The sequence below is a fragment of the Mytilus edulis genome, chromosome 13, assembly GCF_963676685.1.
Source record: "Mytilus edulis chromosome 13, xbMytEdul2.2, whole genome shotgun sequence".
NCBI classification, from domain to species: Eukaryota; Metazoa; Mollusca; class Bivalvia; order Mytilida; family Mytilidae; genus Mytilus; species Mytilus edulis.
In genome coordinates, this window is record NC_092356.1 from 1,218,438 (window position 1) to 1,235,189 (window position 16,752).

Sequence of the window (16,752 nt, forward strand, 5' to 3'; positions counted from 1 at the left end):
TATTCGAATCATACTAGCTACATGTATGCTCTTCGGTATATGGAACAATTTTACCATAGCAAAACATGTATCACAAAATGTATTTGTACAAGGTATACTAGTATGTGTGACACATCGTTGTCGATAAAGTGCTTATATACAATTGTTTAAAGATGTCGAGATTATATTAACCAGTTCAATAAAATTATCATAATTTTGAAAACGTAAACCTTGAATAAACTTACTATTAATGCAATATCTATTTTTTTTTTGCTCCTATCGTATATACTTCGTCTTGAAAATTAGGTCTTTCTAATTAAGGTATCTTTTTAGAAATACTTAGAATACAGCCTATTTGAAAAGATACACTTTTATCAATAAATCTCTTAATTAATTAGTTGTTAATGTTTATATTATTGAAAAATGTATCAGATCATTTTACACGACAGACATGCTTTATTGTAAAATACAAAACATATGCTTCTGTTTATATAGATTAAGCATTTTAAAAGGACGTTACTACATTGCATACAATATTAGCTCAATAGAATAGGTGAAGTTAAACGCGTTTCTTTGTATTTAACCTATTTAAATACTACTTCCATATATAACTTGTAAATCATTACTTTATATATCAGGTTATAAAATACTAACAACTAAAATACAGGTTAAAATGAATGCCACCATTTTTATACACTCTTACATGGAATTCTTTCCATTTTAAGATCTTTTCTGTATTTAAAAAATGTATCTACATAATCTCGCATTATATCTCAATTGTTTATAAAAACACCGACATAGCTAGATAATACAATTAATTATTTAATTACTACAGAACTCCAATTTGATATTAATTAGTATTGTAGTTTTCACTGTTATTAATAAATGTTAGTTAAGTCATACAAATCTTATCTTGAATTTCATCCAAATTCGTTCTTAATTTTGGGAACTCGTTTGTTTTCTCTTATTTTTGAGTGTAAATTCACATTGCGATAAGACGTGTCACGGTACTTGTCTATCCCAAATTCATGTATTTGGTTTTGATGTTATATATATATGTTATATGTGTTATTCTCGTGGGATTTTGTCTATTTATGTTACATTTTAGTGTTATGTCGTTGTTCTCCTCTTATATTTAATGCGTTTCCCTCGGTTTTAGTTTGTTACCTCGATTTTGTTTTTTGTCCATGGATTTATGAGTTTTGAACAGCGGTATACTACTGTTGCCTTTATTTATGCCCGCGTCACACTGTCCCGATTTTTACGCCGATGGCAACACGATTATGGAAATTTTCAATATCGGGACTTATCGTATCCAGATCGGGCTATTCGTAGTGCCATCTTTAACCATCGTAGAACCATCGGCCACTTTTTATAGCCTTCGGGGACAACTTGGGGAAGGGTTCTAAATTTTTTAACATGCTAAAAAATCCCCAAAGGTGCGTCCGATGTTGAGGGTTCGTATTGAGTTCGTATCACCATCCACACCATCGTAATGTCACCGGGAATGCATCTTTGAACATCGTATTGCATTCGTGTTTCCATCGTTTCCATCGGGCAGTTTTGACATTACGATGTCTACACGAATGAATCACGAAGCTACCCGAAGGTCTTAAGATGGCAACGCGACTTCGTGAAGACCTCGTAATCCCGTCGTGTTGCCATCCAATAAAAGTACGAAGGCGACAAGATGGAACTACGACGGCAATAAATCCAGCTAAATGTAAGTTAATTTTCGCGCTAAAATACATTTAAAGTGCCATGCGCGATATCCACTGGTCAGTCTAATACGACAGTTAAGAAAGACGTTCACAAAACATGGAGCTCATATCATATGATTCTATGAGAACAAGAAAGGCGACAGCGTTGTTTCTATTAATTCAAATGGAACAAGAAGAGCAGCTATTGCAGGCTCAGGATTTCCTTTATCAGTAAAATATTATTTTTTGTCAATTTTTCATATCAAGTAACATAATGAAAATCATAAACGCGCCTCGTACACCAACACTGCAGGTACAACTTTTTCTTCATTACTTAGATTTTTTATGTATCGTCTGAGTTGTTGACACACGAATGTTTACTCAATAACCATTTTGTCTTGTACTTTCCTGCTAGACTCATACCCCTCCCTTTTCCTCTTCCTCTCCCTCGCCCTGATTTTGGTGGCATTATATGCAGAGACTCAGAGTCAAGTTTTACCCTTCAAGCCCACGGTCTTCCGTCTTATGATTAATCCAGAAATAAAATGTACAATATAATATATATTCAATATTGATCAAAAAATTTAAAACGCGTGATGCCTTCAGCATATAATTTAAATGTATCGTAAACTGTACACGACGTCTTTTAGACATCGTATGGCCATCGCGCCATCATCGTAATACATCGTGTAGCCTTCGTAATCCATCGTGTAGCCTTCGTGATCCATCGTGTAGGCTTCGGCTGAGATATGAAGCTTAAATACCCGTCTTATTTTAACCTTCGTATGTCCATCTTTTGCTATTGTATATAATTTCGGCACCATCGTATAGACTTCGTTATTCATCGTAATTGCTTCGGTCACATTTTGGTATTTTAACGAGATCGGGACCAACTTCGTACGAACTTATAATTTTCGCATTCGGGTGTTCATCGTATATTAAAATCGGGACAGTGTGACGCGGGCATTAGAAATTCAAATGAGACGTCACTTTGTATTTCGTGCGTAGCACTGGCTTTGGCTAACACGGCTGTGTATTTTTGTAATGTATCCGTTGTGATTCTTTAGCTAGTCACCACTTCATTTTAATCATGTATATCTATTATATCGTCATTTTATAAAATTTACTGTTTGCAAAAGTATGAATTATTCTTAATAATAAGGCTGTTATTGTCCAAGGCGGGTCACCCTGGCCGTATTAGTCACAACTTTTTTGACTTTTTGGTCCTCGGTTATGTTCAACTTTGTGCTTGTTTTGGCTTTCAAGCTTTTTTCTTCTTAACGTCTTGTGAAGACGTGGCGCGCGTCTGGCGTATTAAATTTTTAACCTGGTACTTTTTTTGTAATTATTCGTTTGTTTCTCTGCCCTATATTTTCTCTCATTAATTTGTATTGTAGTCCTGTAATGTAATATTGTTATTGCAGTGTTATAATTACATGTAGCATTGTCATTAAAGCGGGAGGTTTGGCATGCCACAAAACCAGGTTTAACCCACCATTTTCTTCTTAAGATGCCCTGTACCAAGTTAAGAAAATGGCCACTGTTATATTATAGTTCGTTTATTTTTTTTACATTTTAGTGTTGTGTTTCTGTTGTTTCGTAGTTCTCTTATATTTGATACGTTTCCCTCAGTTTGAGTCTGTAACTCGAATTAGTTTTTCCTTTATCGATTTATGAATTTCGAACAATGGTATACTACTGTTGCCTTTATTTATGTGATAGTAGCTTTCCCTTAAATTTACCACCAGAATAGGATTTAGTTCTTTTCAATCTATAGTTTCATAGCCTTCATTGTTGCTTTTTGCCCGGACGCAAATAAACAGTGAGACAATATAGTATACACGTAGTTCGCTATAAACCTATATAAAAGCTTTCATAGATCTAAAAGTTGGTTTAGAAGTTTGTATTTTCCTTTGGAAGACTTATTACAAATAGGATATTACACCTTAGACTTTATCGAGATGTACGAACACATCAATATAAATTTTAATAGATTTATTCTGAAACTCAGTAAGTATATCTTTGGAATTGCTTTATTTTGGTAACAATAATATTATTTTTTGTGTTATTTTCTATTTGATAACTTTTATATTTGAATTTTTTAAGTAGTTATACATTTTAGTTACTGGCTACATGATCACATCATGACAAATGATAGTCTGAAAGGATATAAAAAGTAAAATCACAAAAATACTGAACTTAGTGAAAAATCATATCGGACAGTCCATAATCACATGGCAAAATCAAATAACAAACTCATCAAAAACGAATGGACAAGAACTGTCATATTCCTGACTTGGTACAAGCATTTTTAAATGTAGAAAATGGCGCTAACCCTCTCACTTTGATGACAGTCTCATCAAACTCCGTTATATTTACAATGATACGTGAACTAAACAGACATATTAAATAAAATAGTCAAAATATGGTTACAGCAGTCTTCATCGTGTAACTATTTTAAAAGAAACAATTTAACAGAACACAAACACATTCATTGTAGGCGTGTCTGACGTCAGAAAATTGTATACGTCAAATATATTTGTCGTTATAAATCACTTTAATTTAAAAAACTGTATAGTAATACAAAAACGTAAGCATCATACAGACTTTTGACTGTTTTCGATCATACTGAAAGTAAACATTCTTATGTGAAATGATCGGATACAGTTGTTTTTTGACTAGTATATAACTTAGACACATCAAAGTTGTGAAATCTAAAATTTCATTTTCCTTAGGAATTGATGATTCTCAATTTAAGGACATCCCAAACTTTCAACATTCCCAAAGATGTATAAATATATACATATAAATACTTTGGATAATTGAGCTGGTCTGTAACAATAACATTTCCATGCTTTATATATCATGTACTGTTGTACAACACTAGAGTAAAACTGACGAGGAAAGGTAACACACGGCCACCTGAAGCTTTATTAAAATTTGCAAGCAAAAGACCAAAAAAGTGAAAAAGTATATTTAAACAAAACGCATTTGACTAACAGGTCGAACAACTGATGTTCTTTAACCCTGCTGACTGACATTGGCAATTGCCAAATAAAATTGATCACAAGATGTAACAAAATGGACCTAAATAGAAATTTAATACTACACAGAAAAAAAAATTAACTTGTGGCCACGATGTTATGCCACAAACATACAGTGTCAATATTTTTTTAGTACACCAGATTTAGAGTTCGACAATAAATGTCTCTTCAGTGATGTTAGGGATCGAAACGGTATTTGGAAGGCCATATAAAAAGTACCCTCATTTTTAGATAAACTCATGAATTTTAACAGTCAACATAGGATGAACGGATCATATAAACCGGTGGGAAAATATGATACAAGCCCAAACAAAAAAATATAAACGAGTCTAAATTAAAAACTACGTTCAAACCTATGATTGTGTTGGATAAAAACCGCAACTTTTATACGTTTGCATGTAAAACAAATTTCGTTGTAGAAGGGTCTAAAAACAGCACAAACAACATTTTCCAAAAGACCAAAAAAGTGAAAAGTATATTTAAACAAAACGCATTTGACAAACAGGTCGAATAACTGATGTTCTTTAACCCTGCTGACTGCCATGGTGATTGCCAAATAACATTGATCACAAGATGTAACAAAATGGATCTTAATATAAATTTAATACTAAACAGAAAAAAAAAGTTAACTTGTGGCCACGATGTTATGCCACAAACACACGGTGTCAATATTTTTTTTTATACAACTCGTCTAAACATCAACCCAACAATATTAGATCTGTAAATTTGCTTTCGCAAGTTTTTTGTTCTTCCCTCGCCGGGATTCGAACCCATGATACTGAGATGTCGTGACACCAAATCGCCTGCACTGTAGCTGTCCCGCTGGACCACACGATCACCTGGGCTCTACAAAAATAAAGCTTTCAGTGGCCGTGTGTTACCTTTCCTCGTCAGTTTTAATCTAGCGGCGTACTACAGTACATGATATAATAGGCATGGAGATGTTATTGTTACAGATCAGCTCAATTTCTATAGTAAAGAATCCTACAAATTAATGTAAGATACAGTCACAGAAAATAATTATATTAATAAGTACCTCTGAGTCAGTGACAACTCTACAACAGATTTATCCATTGGATCGCCACCAATGATGATGATACATGGCTGTGTATATAATATATATACAACTCGTCTAAACATCAACCTAACAATGTTAGATCTGTAAATTTGCTTTCGCAAATTTTTTGCTCTTCATTCGCCGGGATTCGAACCCATGATACTGAGATGTCGTGACACCAAATCGCCTGCACTGTAGCTGTCCCGCTGGACCACACGATCACCTGGGCTCTACAAAAATAAAGCTTTCAGTGGCCGTGTGTTACCTTTCCTCGTCAGTTTTAATCTAGCGGCGTACTACAGTACATGATATAATAGGCATGGAGATGTTATTGTTACAGATCAGCTCAATTTCTATAGTAAAGAATCCTACAAATTAATGTAAGATACAGTCACAGAAAATAATTATATTAATAAGTACCTCTGAGTCAGTGACAACTCTACAACAGATTTATCCATTGGATCGCCACCAATGATGATGATACATGGCTGTGTATATAATGTATATACAACTCGTCTAAACATCAACCTAACAATGTTAGATCTGTAAATTTGCTTTCGCAAATTTTTTGCTCTTCCCTCGCCGGGATTCGAACCCATGCTTCTGTGATATCGTGACACCAAATCGCCTGCACTGCAGCCGTCCCGCTAGACCACACGAAAACCTGGGCTCTACAAAAATAAAGCCTTCAGTGGCCGTGTGTTACCTTTCCTCGTCAGTTTCAATCTAGCGCCGTACTACAGTACATGATATATAAGGCATGGAGATGTTATTGTTACAGATCAGCTCAATTATCTATATTAAAGGATCCTACAAATTAAAGATACAGTCACAAAAAATAATTATATTCATAAGTATGTCTGAATCAGTGACAACTTTACAACAGATGTATCCATCGGATCGCCATCAATGATGGTGATACATGGCTGTGTACATTATGTATATACAACTCGTCTAAACATCGACCCAACAATGTTGACAAAAATAAGCAAAGACCCATCGAAACAACATCTGATAAACAAATTTAATAATACTTTTAGATATTTGGATGATATTTTGGCTCTCAATAATGACGACTTCAGTATGTATATTAATGAAATTTATCCTGTTGAACTTACCTTAAATAAAGCTAATACTAACAATGACCACTGCCCTTTTCTTGATCTTGATATCTATATCACTAATGGAAAGCTGAATACTAAAATTTATGATAAAAGGGATGATTTTTCATTTCCTATCGTTAATTATCCGTTTTTAGATGGTGACGTTCCCTTGTCACCTTCTTACGGTGTTTATATATCTCAACTTGTACGATTCGCTCGTGTATGTAACAATGTTTTCGATTTTAACGAGAGAAATTTATGTATTACTGAAAAATTATTACACCAGGGTTTTCGATATCACAAACTAGTCAAAACATTTACTAAATTTTATCATCGGTATAAAGACATCATTCGTAAATATAGCTCAACATGCAGACTTCTAATACGTGCAGGTATTTCACATCCAATTTTTTATGGTAATATTCTTTATAAAGCACAAAGGTGTCAGTATTCACCTTAGAAACTTACAAAACCTTTGAATAGACTTATTAAGAAGGGATATAATTACGATACTGTTGTCAAGTCATTAAAGATTGCATATTTTGGCGTTAATATTGAGTCACTGATAAGGTCTTTGCATCGGAACTAAACACATTTATTCTAAAATACAGTTGTTGGCATGACACGGGTTATGTTCTTCTCATATATGTTATGATGGTATGATACTAAACCCCTAACGGGAAGGATTGTGCCTGATGTTCATATGATGAAATCATAATCTTTCAGTCAGTTTAATTGAAGTCTGGAGCTGGCATGTCAGTTAACTGCTAGTAGTCTGTTGTTATTTATGTATTATTGTCATTTTGTTTATTTTCTTTGGGTACATCTTCTGACATCAGACTCGGATTTCTCTTGAACTGAATTTTAATGTACGTATTGTTATGCGTTTACTTTACTACATTGGTTAGAGGTATAGGGGGAGGGTTGAGATCTCACAAACATGTTTAACCCCGCCGCATTTTTGCGCCTGTCCCAAGTCAGGAGCCTGTGGCTTTTGTTAGTCTTGTATTATTTTAATTTTAGTTTCTTGTGTACAATTTGGAAATTAGTATGGCGTTCATAATCACTGGACTAGTATATATTTGTTTAGGGGCCAGCTGAAGGACGCTTCCGGGTGCGGGAAATTCTCGCTACATTGAAGACCTGTTGGTGACCCTCTGCTGTTGTTGTTTTTTATTTGGTCGGGTTGTTGTCTCTTTGACACATTCCCCATTTCCATTCTCAATTTTAGATCTGTAAATTTGCTTTCAATTTTTTGTTCTTCCCTCGCCGGGATTCGAACCCATGCTACTGTGATATCGTGACACCAAATCGCCTGCACTGCAGCCGTCCCGCTAGACCACACGACCACCTGGGCTCTCAAAAAAAGGGCTTTCGCTGGCCGTGTGTTACCTTTCCTCGTCAGTTTTAATCAAGCGGCGTACTACAGTACATGATATCAAGGCCGTAGCTAAGCATCTTAATTTAGTGAGGCTAAATAATTGAAATTTTTTTTTGGAGGGTATGAAATGAATGGTGAAAAATCCTGCATTTTAGGCATTTTTAGAGAGTTTGATAATGTTTTGAATTTGGACACTTTTTATATAAATTTTTCATATTTTAAGACTTTTACTAACACCAAATTTTTAACAACTTTATTTAAACTTATATGTTAGATAATCATCCAAATATCACTGATTTGAGTCTGCTGCCAGAACATAGGGACGGTGCAATATTTATCAAGCAGGGGGGACCGGTGCAAATAGCAAAACCTGTTTGGAAAAAAGTATTGTCCCATGCTGATGTGATAGGAAAAAAAGTTATGTCCCATGACCTCTATTCATTAAAAAAAGTATGTGTCCCATGAATATATTGAGTGAATAAAAACACAATTTGTACCTTAAATAACGTAAAGCAACAATATTTATTGTGATATAAATGTTTTTGACAATCATTTTAACATTCTCGACTAGTCTTGACCTTCAAAGTACTGAATCCCAGGTCAATTTTGTTTTTTGTTGTATTGCTGTCAAATTTAACAATTAAATTGTAAAGTGTACTATCTCTATTTTGTTCGAAATGCAAATTCTAGCATTTTTTACCTCGATTAATTTAATTCTTGAATTTGACAGCAATACAACAAAAAAAAATGACCTGGGACTCAGTAAGCTTAATACATGTAATATGTATCTAATATATCTGCATAGTTTGATGAAAATCCAAGTTGATTTGAAAAAGTTATAAAAAAGAATTAAAGATGCCTATCTGAATTTATATAATAATTTTTATTTTTACCTATTGTAAAATTATTTTTTTTCATTTCACAGCAATAAATCAAACTACCTTAATAATCTTGAATTTTGTAAGATCAATATTTAATTAAGTTAGATGGACTGATTTACACTAGTCAAAACTAAAATTATATATCATATTCTGTTTCTGTTTGAATGTTTCTTGTGTATATTTTTGGGCTAATTAAAATAAAATGTTTACTACTTAAGCATTTGAAAAAAGTGTATGTCCCATGCATTAAGATAATGAAAAATCATCAGGTCCCACTACTTTGCACGTTGAAAAAAGTACATGTCCCCTTATCATTTGCACCGGCCCCCCTGCTTGATAAATAATGCACCGTCCCATAGAACAAACATCGATTCAGTAGAGTTTGCCAAATTTTTCTATTGCCGGTTCAGTTAAATCGTTTCAGAAAAATAATTTGGTCTGCTGATATCCTTATCGCGATGAACATGGAGCATGGCAACACTACACAATCTCTCGCCACTCATGCATGCTCTTTTCCAAGTTTTCAGTCGTTTGAGGGCAGTCTGTGTTTCTAAAGGTAGCACATTATCATCAACACAACGATCAATGTCTTCTTCCAATTCCTTCTCCATCAGTAATTCGTTAGCAGCATCGGTAGTAACAGTTTTGTTTGCAAAAAAGAATTAAGCTTTCCTGTAAGCACCATCATACAGTCACAGTTACAAAATATTAAACTCGCTTTTATGCTGACAAAGAGTAGACAAACTAGGGATAGAATGAGATAAGATCCAGGTATATGAATCTATCTATAGAGTAAGTATATCTGATATGGGTACAGGGGAAATTTGAATGGAGTTTTTGACGTTTACGTGTAGGTCCGAAAATTCCAATTATTTCTGGAAATAGTTGGTGGTATTTTTTAGTTCCAGAATCTATAAATTTAGGGATTGGGGTGTCCGATTCCGAAACCCCAAATATAAAGAAACGAAATTCCGTAGTCCAGAATAAGTAAAGACGAAATCCTGTGTTAAAGGTTCTACCATTCCTCAATAATATCAAATTGGAATATGGGATATTCTTTCAATTTTTAAGGTTAAAGAAACATGGATAAAAACTAATCCATGCATGTTTTATATTATTTTATTTATCTGTAAAGAGAAAGATTAAAGTTCGTGAAATGAATACGCAGACAGGACTGTCCTCTTGCGATGCCCAGTACTTGATTTGTCAAAAGTTGTTGAAACGGAGAAATGAATACGCAGACAAGAACGCCCCCTTCCGAAGACCAGTATACTTGATTTGTCAGTCTACTTATCGTTTTTGGATTGTACTAATGAAGTTATAATATGCAATACTCAGACTCTGTTCACAAAAATAGTTTACTAGAATTATTCCTTCTGTACCTTCAGTGTCGCTTTTCCTTTTTCTGCAAGAGCCTGTTTTTAACTAGAGATCCTTGATGATTATCGTTACTAGGTTAGTGTAATTGAGAAACATCACCTGTTGAGATGCTGAGTTATATCCAGGAAGAATAGTTTAAAAGGAATGATGACAAGTTATAGAAATCAAGGTTGAGACAGAACGATAAATGACTATTAAATTTATATATATGTATAAAAAAAATTAATCAGTGTCGAAATTTTAGTGAGGCAATTGCCTCACTTGCCTCAAGGATAGCTACGGCCTTGGATATATAAGGCATGAAGATGTTATTGTTACAGATCAGCTAAATTATCTATAGTAAAGGATCCTACAAATTAATGTAATATACAGTCACAGAAAATAATTATATTTATAAGTACGTCTGAGTCAGTGACAACTCTACAACAGATGTATCCATCGGATCGCCATCAATGATGGTGATACATGGCTGTGTACATAATGTATATACAACTCGTCTAAACATCAACCCAACAATGTTAGATCTAGAAATTTGCTTTCGCAAATTTTTTGTTCTTCCCTCGCCGGGATTCGAACCCATGCTACTGTGATATCGTGACACCAAATCGCCTGCACTGCAGCCGTCCCGCTAGACCACACGACCACATGGGCTCTCAAAAAAAGAGCTTTCGCTGGCCGTGTGTTACCTTTCCTCGTCAGTTTTAATCTAGCGGCGTACTACAGTACATGATATATAAGGCATGAAGATGTTATTGTTACAGATCAGCTAAATTATCTATAGTAAAGGATCCTACAAATTAATGTAATATACAGTCACAGAAAATAATTATATTTATAAGTACGTCTGAGTCAGTGACAACTCTACAACAGATGTATCCATCGGATCGCCATCAATGATAGTGATACATGGCTGTGTACATAATGTATATACAACTCGTCTAAACATCAACCCAACAATGTTAGATCTAGAAATTTGCTTTCGCAAAGTTTTTGTTCTTCCCTCGCCGGGATTCGAACCCATGCTACTGTGATATCGTGACACCAAATCGCCTGCACTGCAGCCGTCCCGCTATACCACACGACCACCTGGGCTCTCAAAAAAAGAGCTTTCGCTGGCCGTGTGTTACCTTTCCTCGTCAGTTTTAATCTAGCGGCGTACTACAGTACATGATATATAAGGCATGAAGATGTTATTGTTACAGATCAGCTAAATTATCTATAGTAAAGGATCCTACAAATTAATGTAATATACAGTCACAGAAAATAATTATATTTATAAGTACGTCTGAGTCAGTGACAACTCTACAACAGATGTATCCATCGGATCGCCATCAATGATAGTGATACATGGCTGTGTACATAATGTATATACAACTCGTCTAAACATCAACCCAACATTGTTAGATCTAGAAATTTGCTTTCACAAATTTTTTGTTCTTCCCTCGCCGGGATTCGAACCCATGCTACTGTGATATCGTGACACCAAATCGCCTGCACTGCAGCCGTCCCGCTATACCACACGACCACCTGGGCTCTCAAAAAAAGAGCTTTCGCTGGCCGTGTGTTACCTTTCCTCGTCAGTTTTAATCTAGCGGCGTACTACAGTACATGATATATAAGGCATGAAGATGTTATTGTTACAGATCAGCTAAATTATCTATAGTAAAGGATCCTACAAATTAATGTAATATACAGTCACAGAAAATAATTATATTTATAAGTACGTCTGAGTCAGTGACAACTCTACAACAGATGTATCCATCGGATCGCCATCAATGATGGTGATACATGGCTGTGTACATAATGTATATACAACTCGTCTAAACATCAACCCAACAATGTTAGATCTAGAAATTTGCTTTCGCAAATTTTTTGTTCTTCCCTCGCCGGGATTCGAACCCATGCTACTGTGATATCGTGACACCAAATCGCCTGCACTGCAGCCGTCCCGCTAGACCACACGACCACCTGGGCTCTCAAAAAAAAGAGCTTTCGCTGGCCGTGTATTACCTTTCCTCGTCAGTTTTAATCTAGCGCCGTACTACAGTACATGATATATAAGGCATGAAGATGTTATTGTTACAGATCAGCTAAATTATCTATAGTAAAGGATCCTACAAATTAATGTAATATACAGTCACAGAAAATAATTATATTTATAAGTACGTCTGAGTCAGTGACAACTCTACAACAGATGTATCCATCGGATCGCCATCAATGATGGTGATACATGGCTGTGTACATAATGTATATACAACTCGTCTAAACATCAACCCAACAATGTTAGATCTAGAAATTTGCTTTCGCAAATTTTTTGTTCTTCCCTCGCCGGGATTCGAACCCATGCTACTGTGATATCGTGACACCAAATCGCCTGCACTGCAGCCGTCCCGCTAGACCACACGACCACCTGGGCTCTCAAAAAAAAGAGCTTTCGCTGGCCGTGTATTACCTTTCCTCGTCAGTTTTAATCTAGCGCCGTACTACAGTACATGATATATAAGGCATGAAGATGTTATTGTTACAGATCAGCTAAATTATCTATAGTAAAGGATCCTACAAATTAATGTAATATACAGTCACAGAAAATAATTATATTTATAAGTACGTCTGAGTCAGTGACAACTCTACAACAGATATATATATATATATATATATATATATATCGGTATTGTTACACAATCTTTCAGACTCATATATATATATATATATATATATATAAAGTGCCTAGAAAATCAACCTAACGATGTCAGAGTAGATTTGATTCGTAGCTTCCTCCCCGGCGCCGGGGCTGGAACCTGTACTTTTTATTTCTAACTTCTACGACAACACCGCCTAGTATTGCGCAGAGACCTTATCCCCTCCTCTAACTCTAGCTTATATATAATAGGATGTCGTTTCGGGAGGTGTTACCTTGTCGTAGGAATTAAACAAGGATCTCTGATACAATACACGAAGTATTCTTTTTAGTGTACAGAAATGATCTTCTACTCATCTCTTCAGTATAATTACAGGATGCTAATCTATTTTTAGAAGCATACAATCACTGTAAATTAATATATGTATATCTCTGCCTATGTGTAGTGACAACTGCAAATTATACCTTGTCCATCAGATTTCTTATAATTAAGAAATACCAGGCGTTAGAATATGTATGAAGGGCCCATAAAATCAACCTAACGATGTTAGAGTAGATTTGATTCGTAGCTTCCTCCCCGGCGTCGGGGCTGGAACCTGTACTTTTTATTTCTAACTTCTAACCGCCTAGCATTGCGCAGAAACCTTATCCCCTCCTCTAGGTCATATAGAATAAGCTGTCGATTCGGGAGGTGTTACCTTGTCGTAGGAATTAAAGAAGGATATCTGATACAATACACGAAGTATTCTTTTTAGTGTACAGAAATGATATATAAAAAAAGTAAATAAACACGGTGTAAATAATGTATATGATAAAATTTTAAACTTCGCAAACCACATGTCACATCAAATAAAAACAGTTAGTTAAAAGATTGTCACTAGCGCTTTCATACCTTCTGCCAATCTTCAGGCGACGTTTTAACATTTAAACGTAAATTTACCCTAATTTTTAGATAGGATGAACGGATCATATAAACCGGAGGTAAAATATGATAAAGCCCAAACGAAAAAAAAATATAAACAAGTCTAAATTGAAAACTACGTTCAAACCTATGATTGCGTTGGATAAAAACCGCAATTTTAATATGTGTGCATGTAAAACAAATTTCGTTGTAGAAGGTTCTAAAAACAGCACAAACAATATTTTCCAAAAACCAGAAAAAGTGAAAAAGTGTATTCAAACAAAGCGCTTTTGACTAACAGGTCGAACATCTGATGTTCTTTAACCCTGCTGACTGCCATTGGCGACTGCCAAATAAAATTGATCACAAGATGTAACAAAATGGATCTTAATATTAACTTTAATACTAAACAGAAAACAATGAACTAGTAGCCAAGATGTTATGCTACAAACATAAGGTGTCAATATATTTTTGTACACCAGATCCGGATTTCGACAACAAATGTCTCTTCAGTGATGTTAGAGATCGAAACGGTATTTGGAAGGCCATATATAATTACCCTCAGTTTTTGATAGACTCTTGAATTCTAAGAGTCAATAGGATGAATGGGTCATATAAACCGGGGGGAAAATATGATTTAAGCTCAAAAGAAAAAATGTAAAGAAGTCTAAATTGAAAACTGCGTTCAAACTTATGATTGCATTGGATAAAAATCGTAATTTTTATACGTGTGCATGTAAAACAAATTTCGTTGTAGATGGGTCTAAAAACAGCACAAACAACATTTTCCAAAAGACCAAAAAAAGTGAAAAAGTATATTTAAACAAAGCGCATTTGGCTAATATATATAAAACTTGTCGTAATCTATAGTTATAATTGATTGTCTACCAAAATTCACAATGTCGAACTGATTGAACTCGACATAATTTGTCAATTTATTCCAGAGTCCTATTTACTGGATGTTTTCCTCATCAATCAGGTAAGCAATTGTGTAAAAAAAATATTTTTATGTTTTAAACGTACTTCATATTTCGACCTTTTTTTGGGAAAAAAATGTATTTTCAATTTGACTTTCCGAATGTAAGAAATTTATCAAAAGAATATAAATAGGGATACACTATTAGAATTAGAAATCAAGTTTTGAGAGTTCAAATGTTGTTTTAATCTGTAATATGTTTTGACTCTCTATTTAATGGAATGTTAAGCTGTTTTATGTCCCTATAGGCTACCCTCTACATAAAAATATCGAAATGCATCTATAATTGTGTAACAAACACATTCTGTGTAGTGATATTGGACATGTTTTTATTCTTACAAGTTCCTGAAAAAAATTAAAAACAACGCGCTAAATAATTTCTTGGATTTCTGGATTACTTGATTTACCTTCCTCAGATCGCGCAAAGCCAAACATTTGATATCCGAAGATGTAAACGTACCGAAACCGTTGAAGAGTTATATGTCAGAAATACCTAAAATACAGAGCCAAATCCATCTAAAGCCAACTTTGCCTGAGGGAGTTGAAACCTTAGACTATTTTAGTTAACCATTTGTGTTAATTTGGACCATATAATAAATGTGTAAAAACTATTGAGTTATTAACAGTATCCAAAGTGTTAAATTTTCAAAGAATTTATTGTGTGATGAAAGGATTTTTTCAACGAGGAGCTGCATCACAAGAGGATGTCGGGGTATGCTAATTTACGGAAAAAGTAATCCCACTTCGTACCCCGAAAATTTAACACGTATGTTTTGGTTGGGCTTGTTCTGTTGTATATCTTATTTGGCCATTGGTTGATTTACTATGTCTTGGCATTATTATAATTGAGAATGGAAATGGAGAATGTGTCAGAGTGACAACAACCCGATCATAATGCAGACAACAGCAACCAGTGACTTTTTAATGTAGCGAAAATTTGTTGGAGGCCTCCTTCAGCTGGCCCCTAAACGAATATGTATTCTAGTTCAGATATGATGGTTGTTACTTATACGTCTAAATATCCTCTTGGTTTTTCAACTGTCTTGTAAGTTTTTATTATTGATTTTATTATGAAGTTAAATCTGATGTTGATCCTTTAATATATAAATGAATAACTTACATCTTGAAATGAGTTATATATAACCCTTCCGGAGCACCTGATATATCCCTTAGTTTTTGGTGGGGTTCGTGTTGTTTATTCCTTAGTTTTCCATGTTGTGTCATGTGTACTATTGTTTGTCTGTTGTCTTTTTCATTTTTAGCTATGGCGCTGTCAGCTTATTTTCGATTATGAGTTTGACTGTCCTTTCGGTATCTTTTGTTCCTCTTTTATCATCATTGAATCCCTTTATTGACAAACACCATCACTTTAACGGTTACATAATATGTATGTGTTTATTCAAAGTAACTGTTGTACTGACGAATGGGAGATTAAGGTGGTACCTAACACTACAGAGAGATAACTCTGTAAAATCAGCTTATCGTTTTAATTACGTTGTGTTGTAAAGGGAATAATAAGCTTCTCAACGATCAAAATGGGTGTTTGTCAAACTACTATATAACCAGTGTAATTCTTCTGACAAAATTGTTGGTTCAAAATTTTTGAAATTTTTTTATTTTTGTTAAAGGGTCAAAGTAAATACTTTGTCAAAATTTTATGAAAATTAAACGAGCCAAATTTATTTTAGTGAAAGTGTTGGGTACAACCTTAA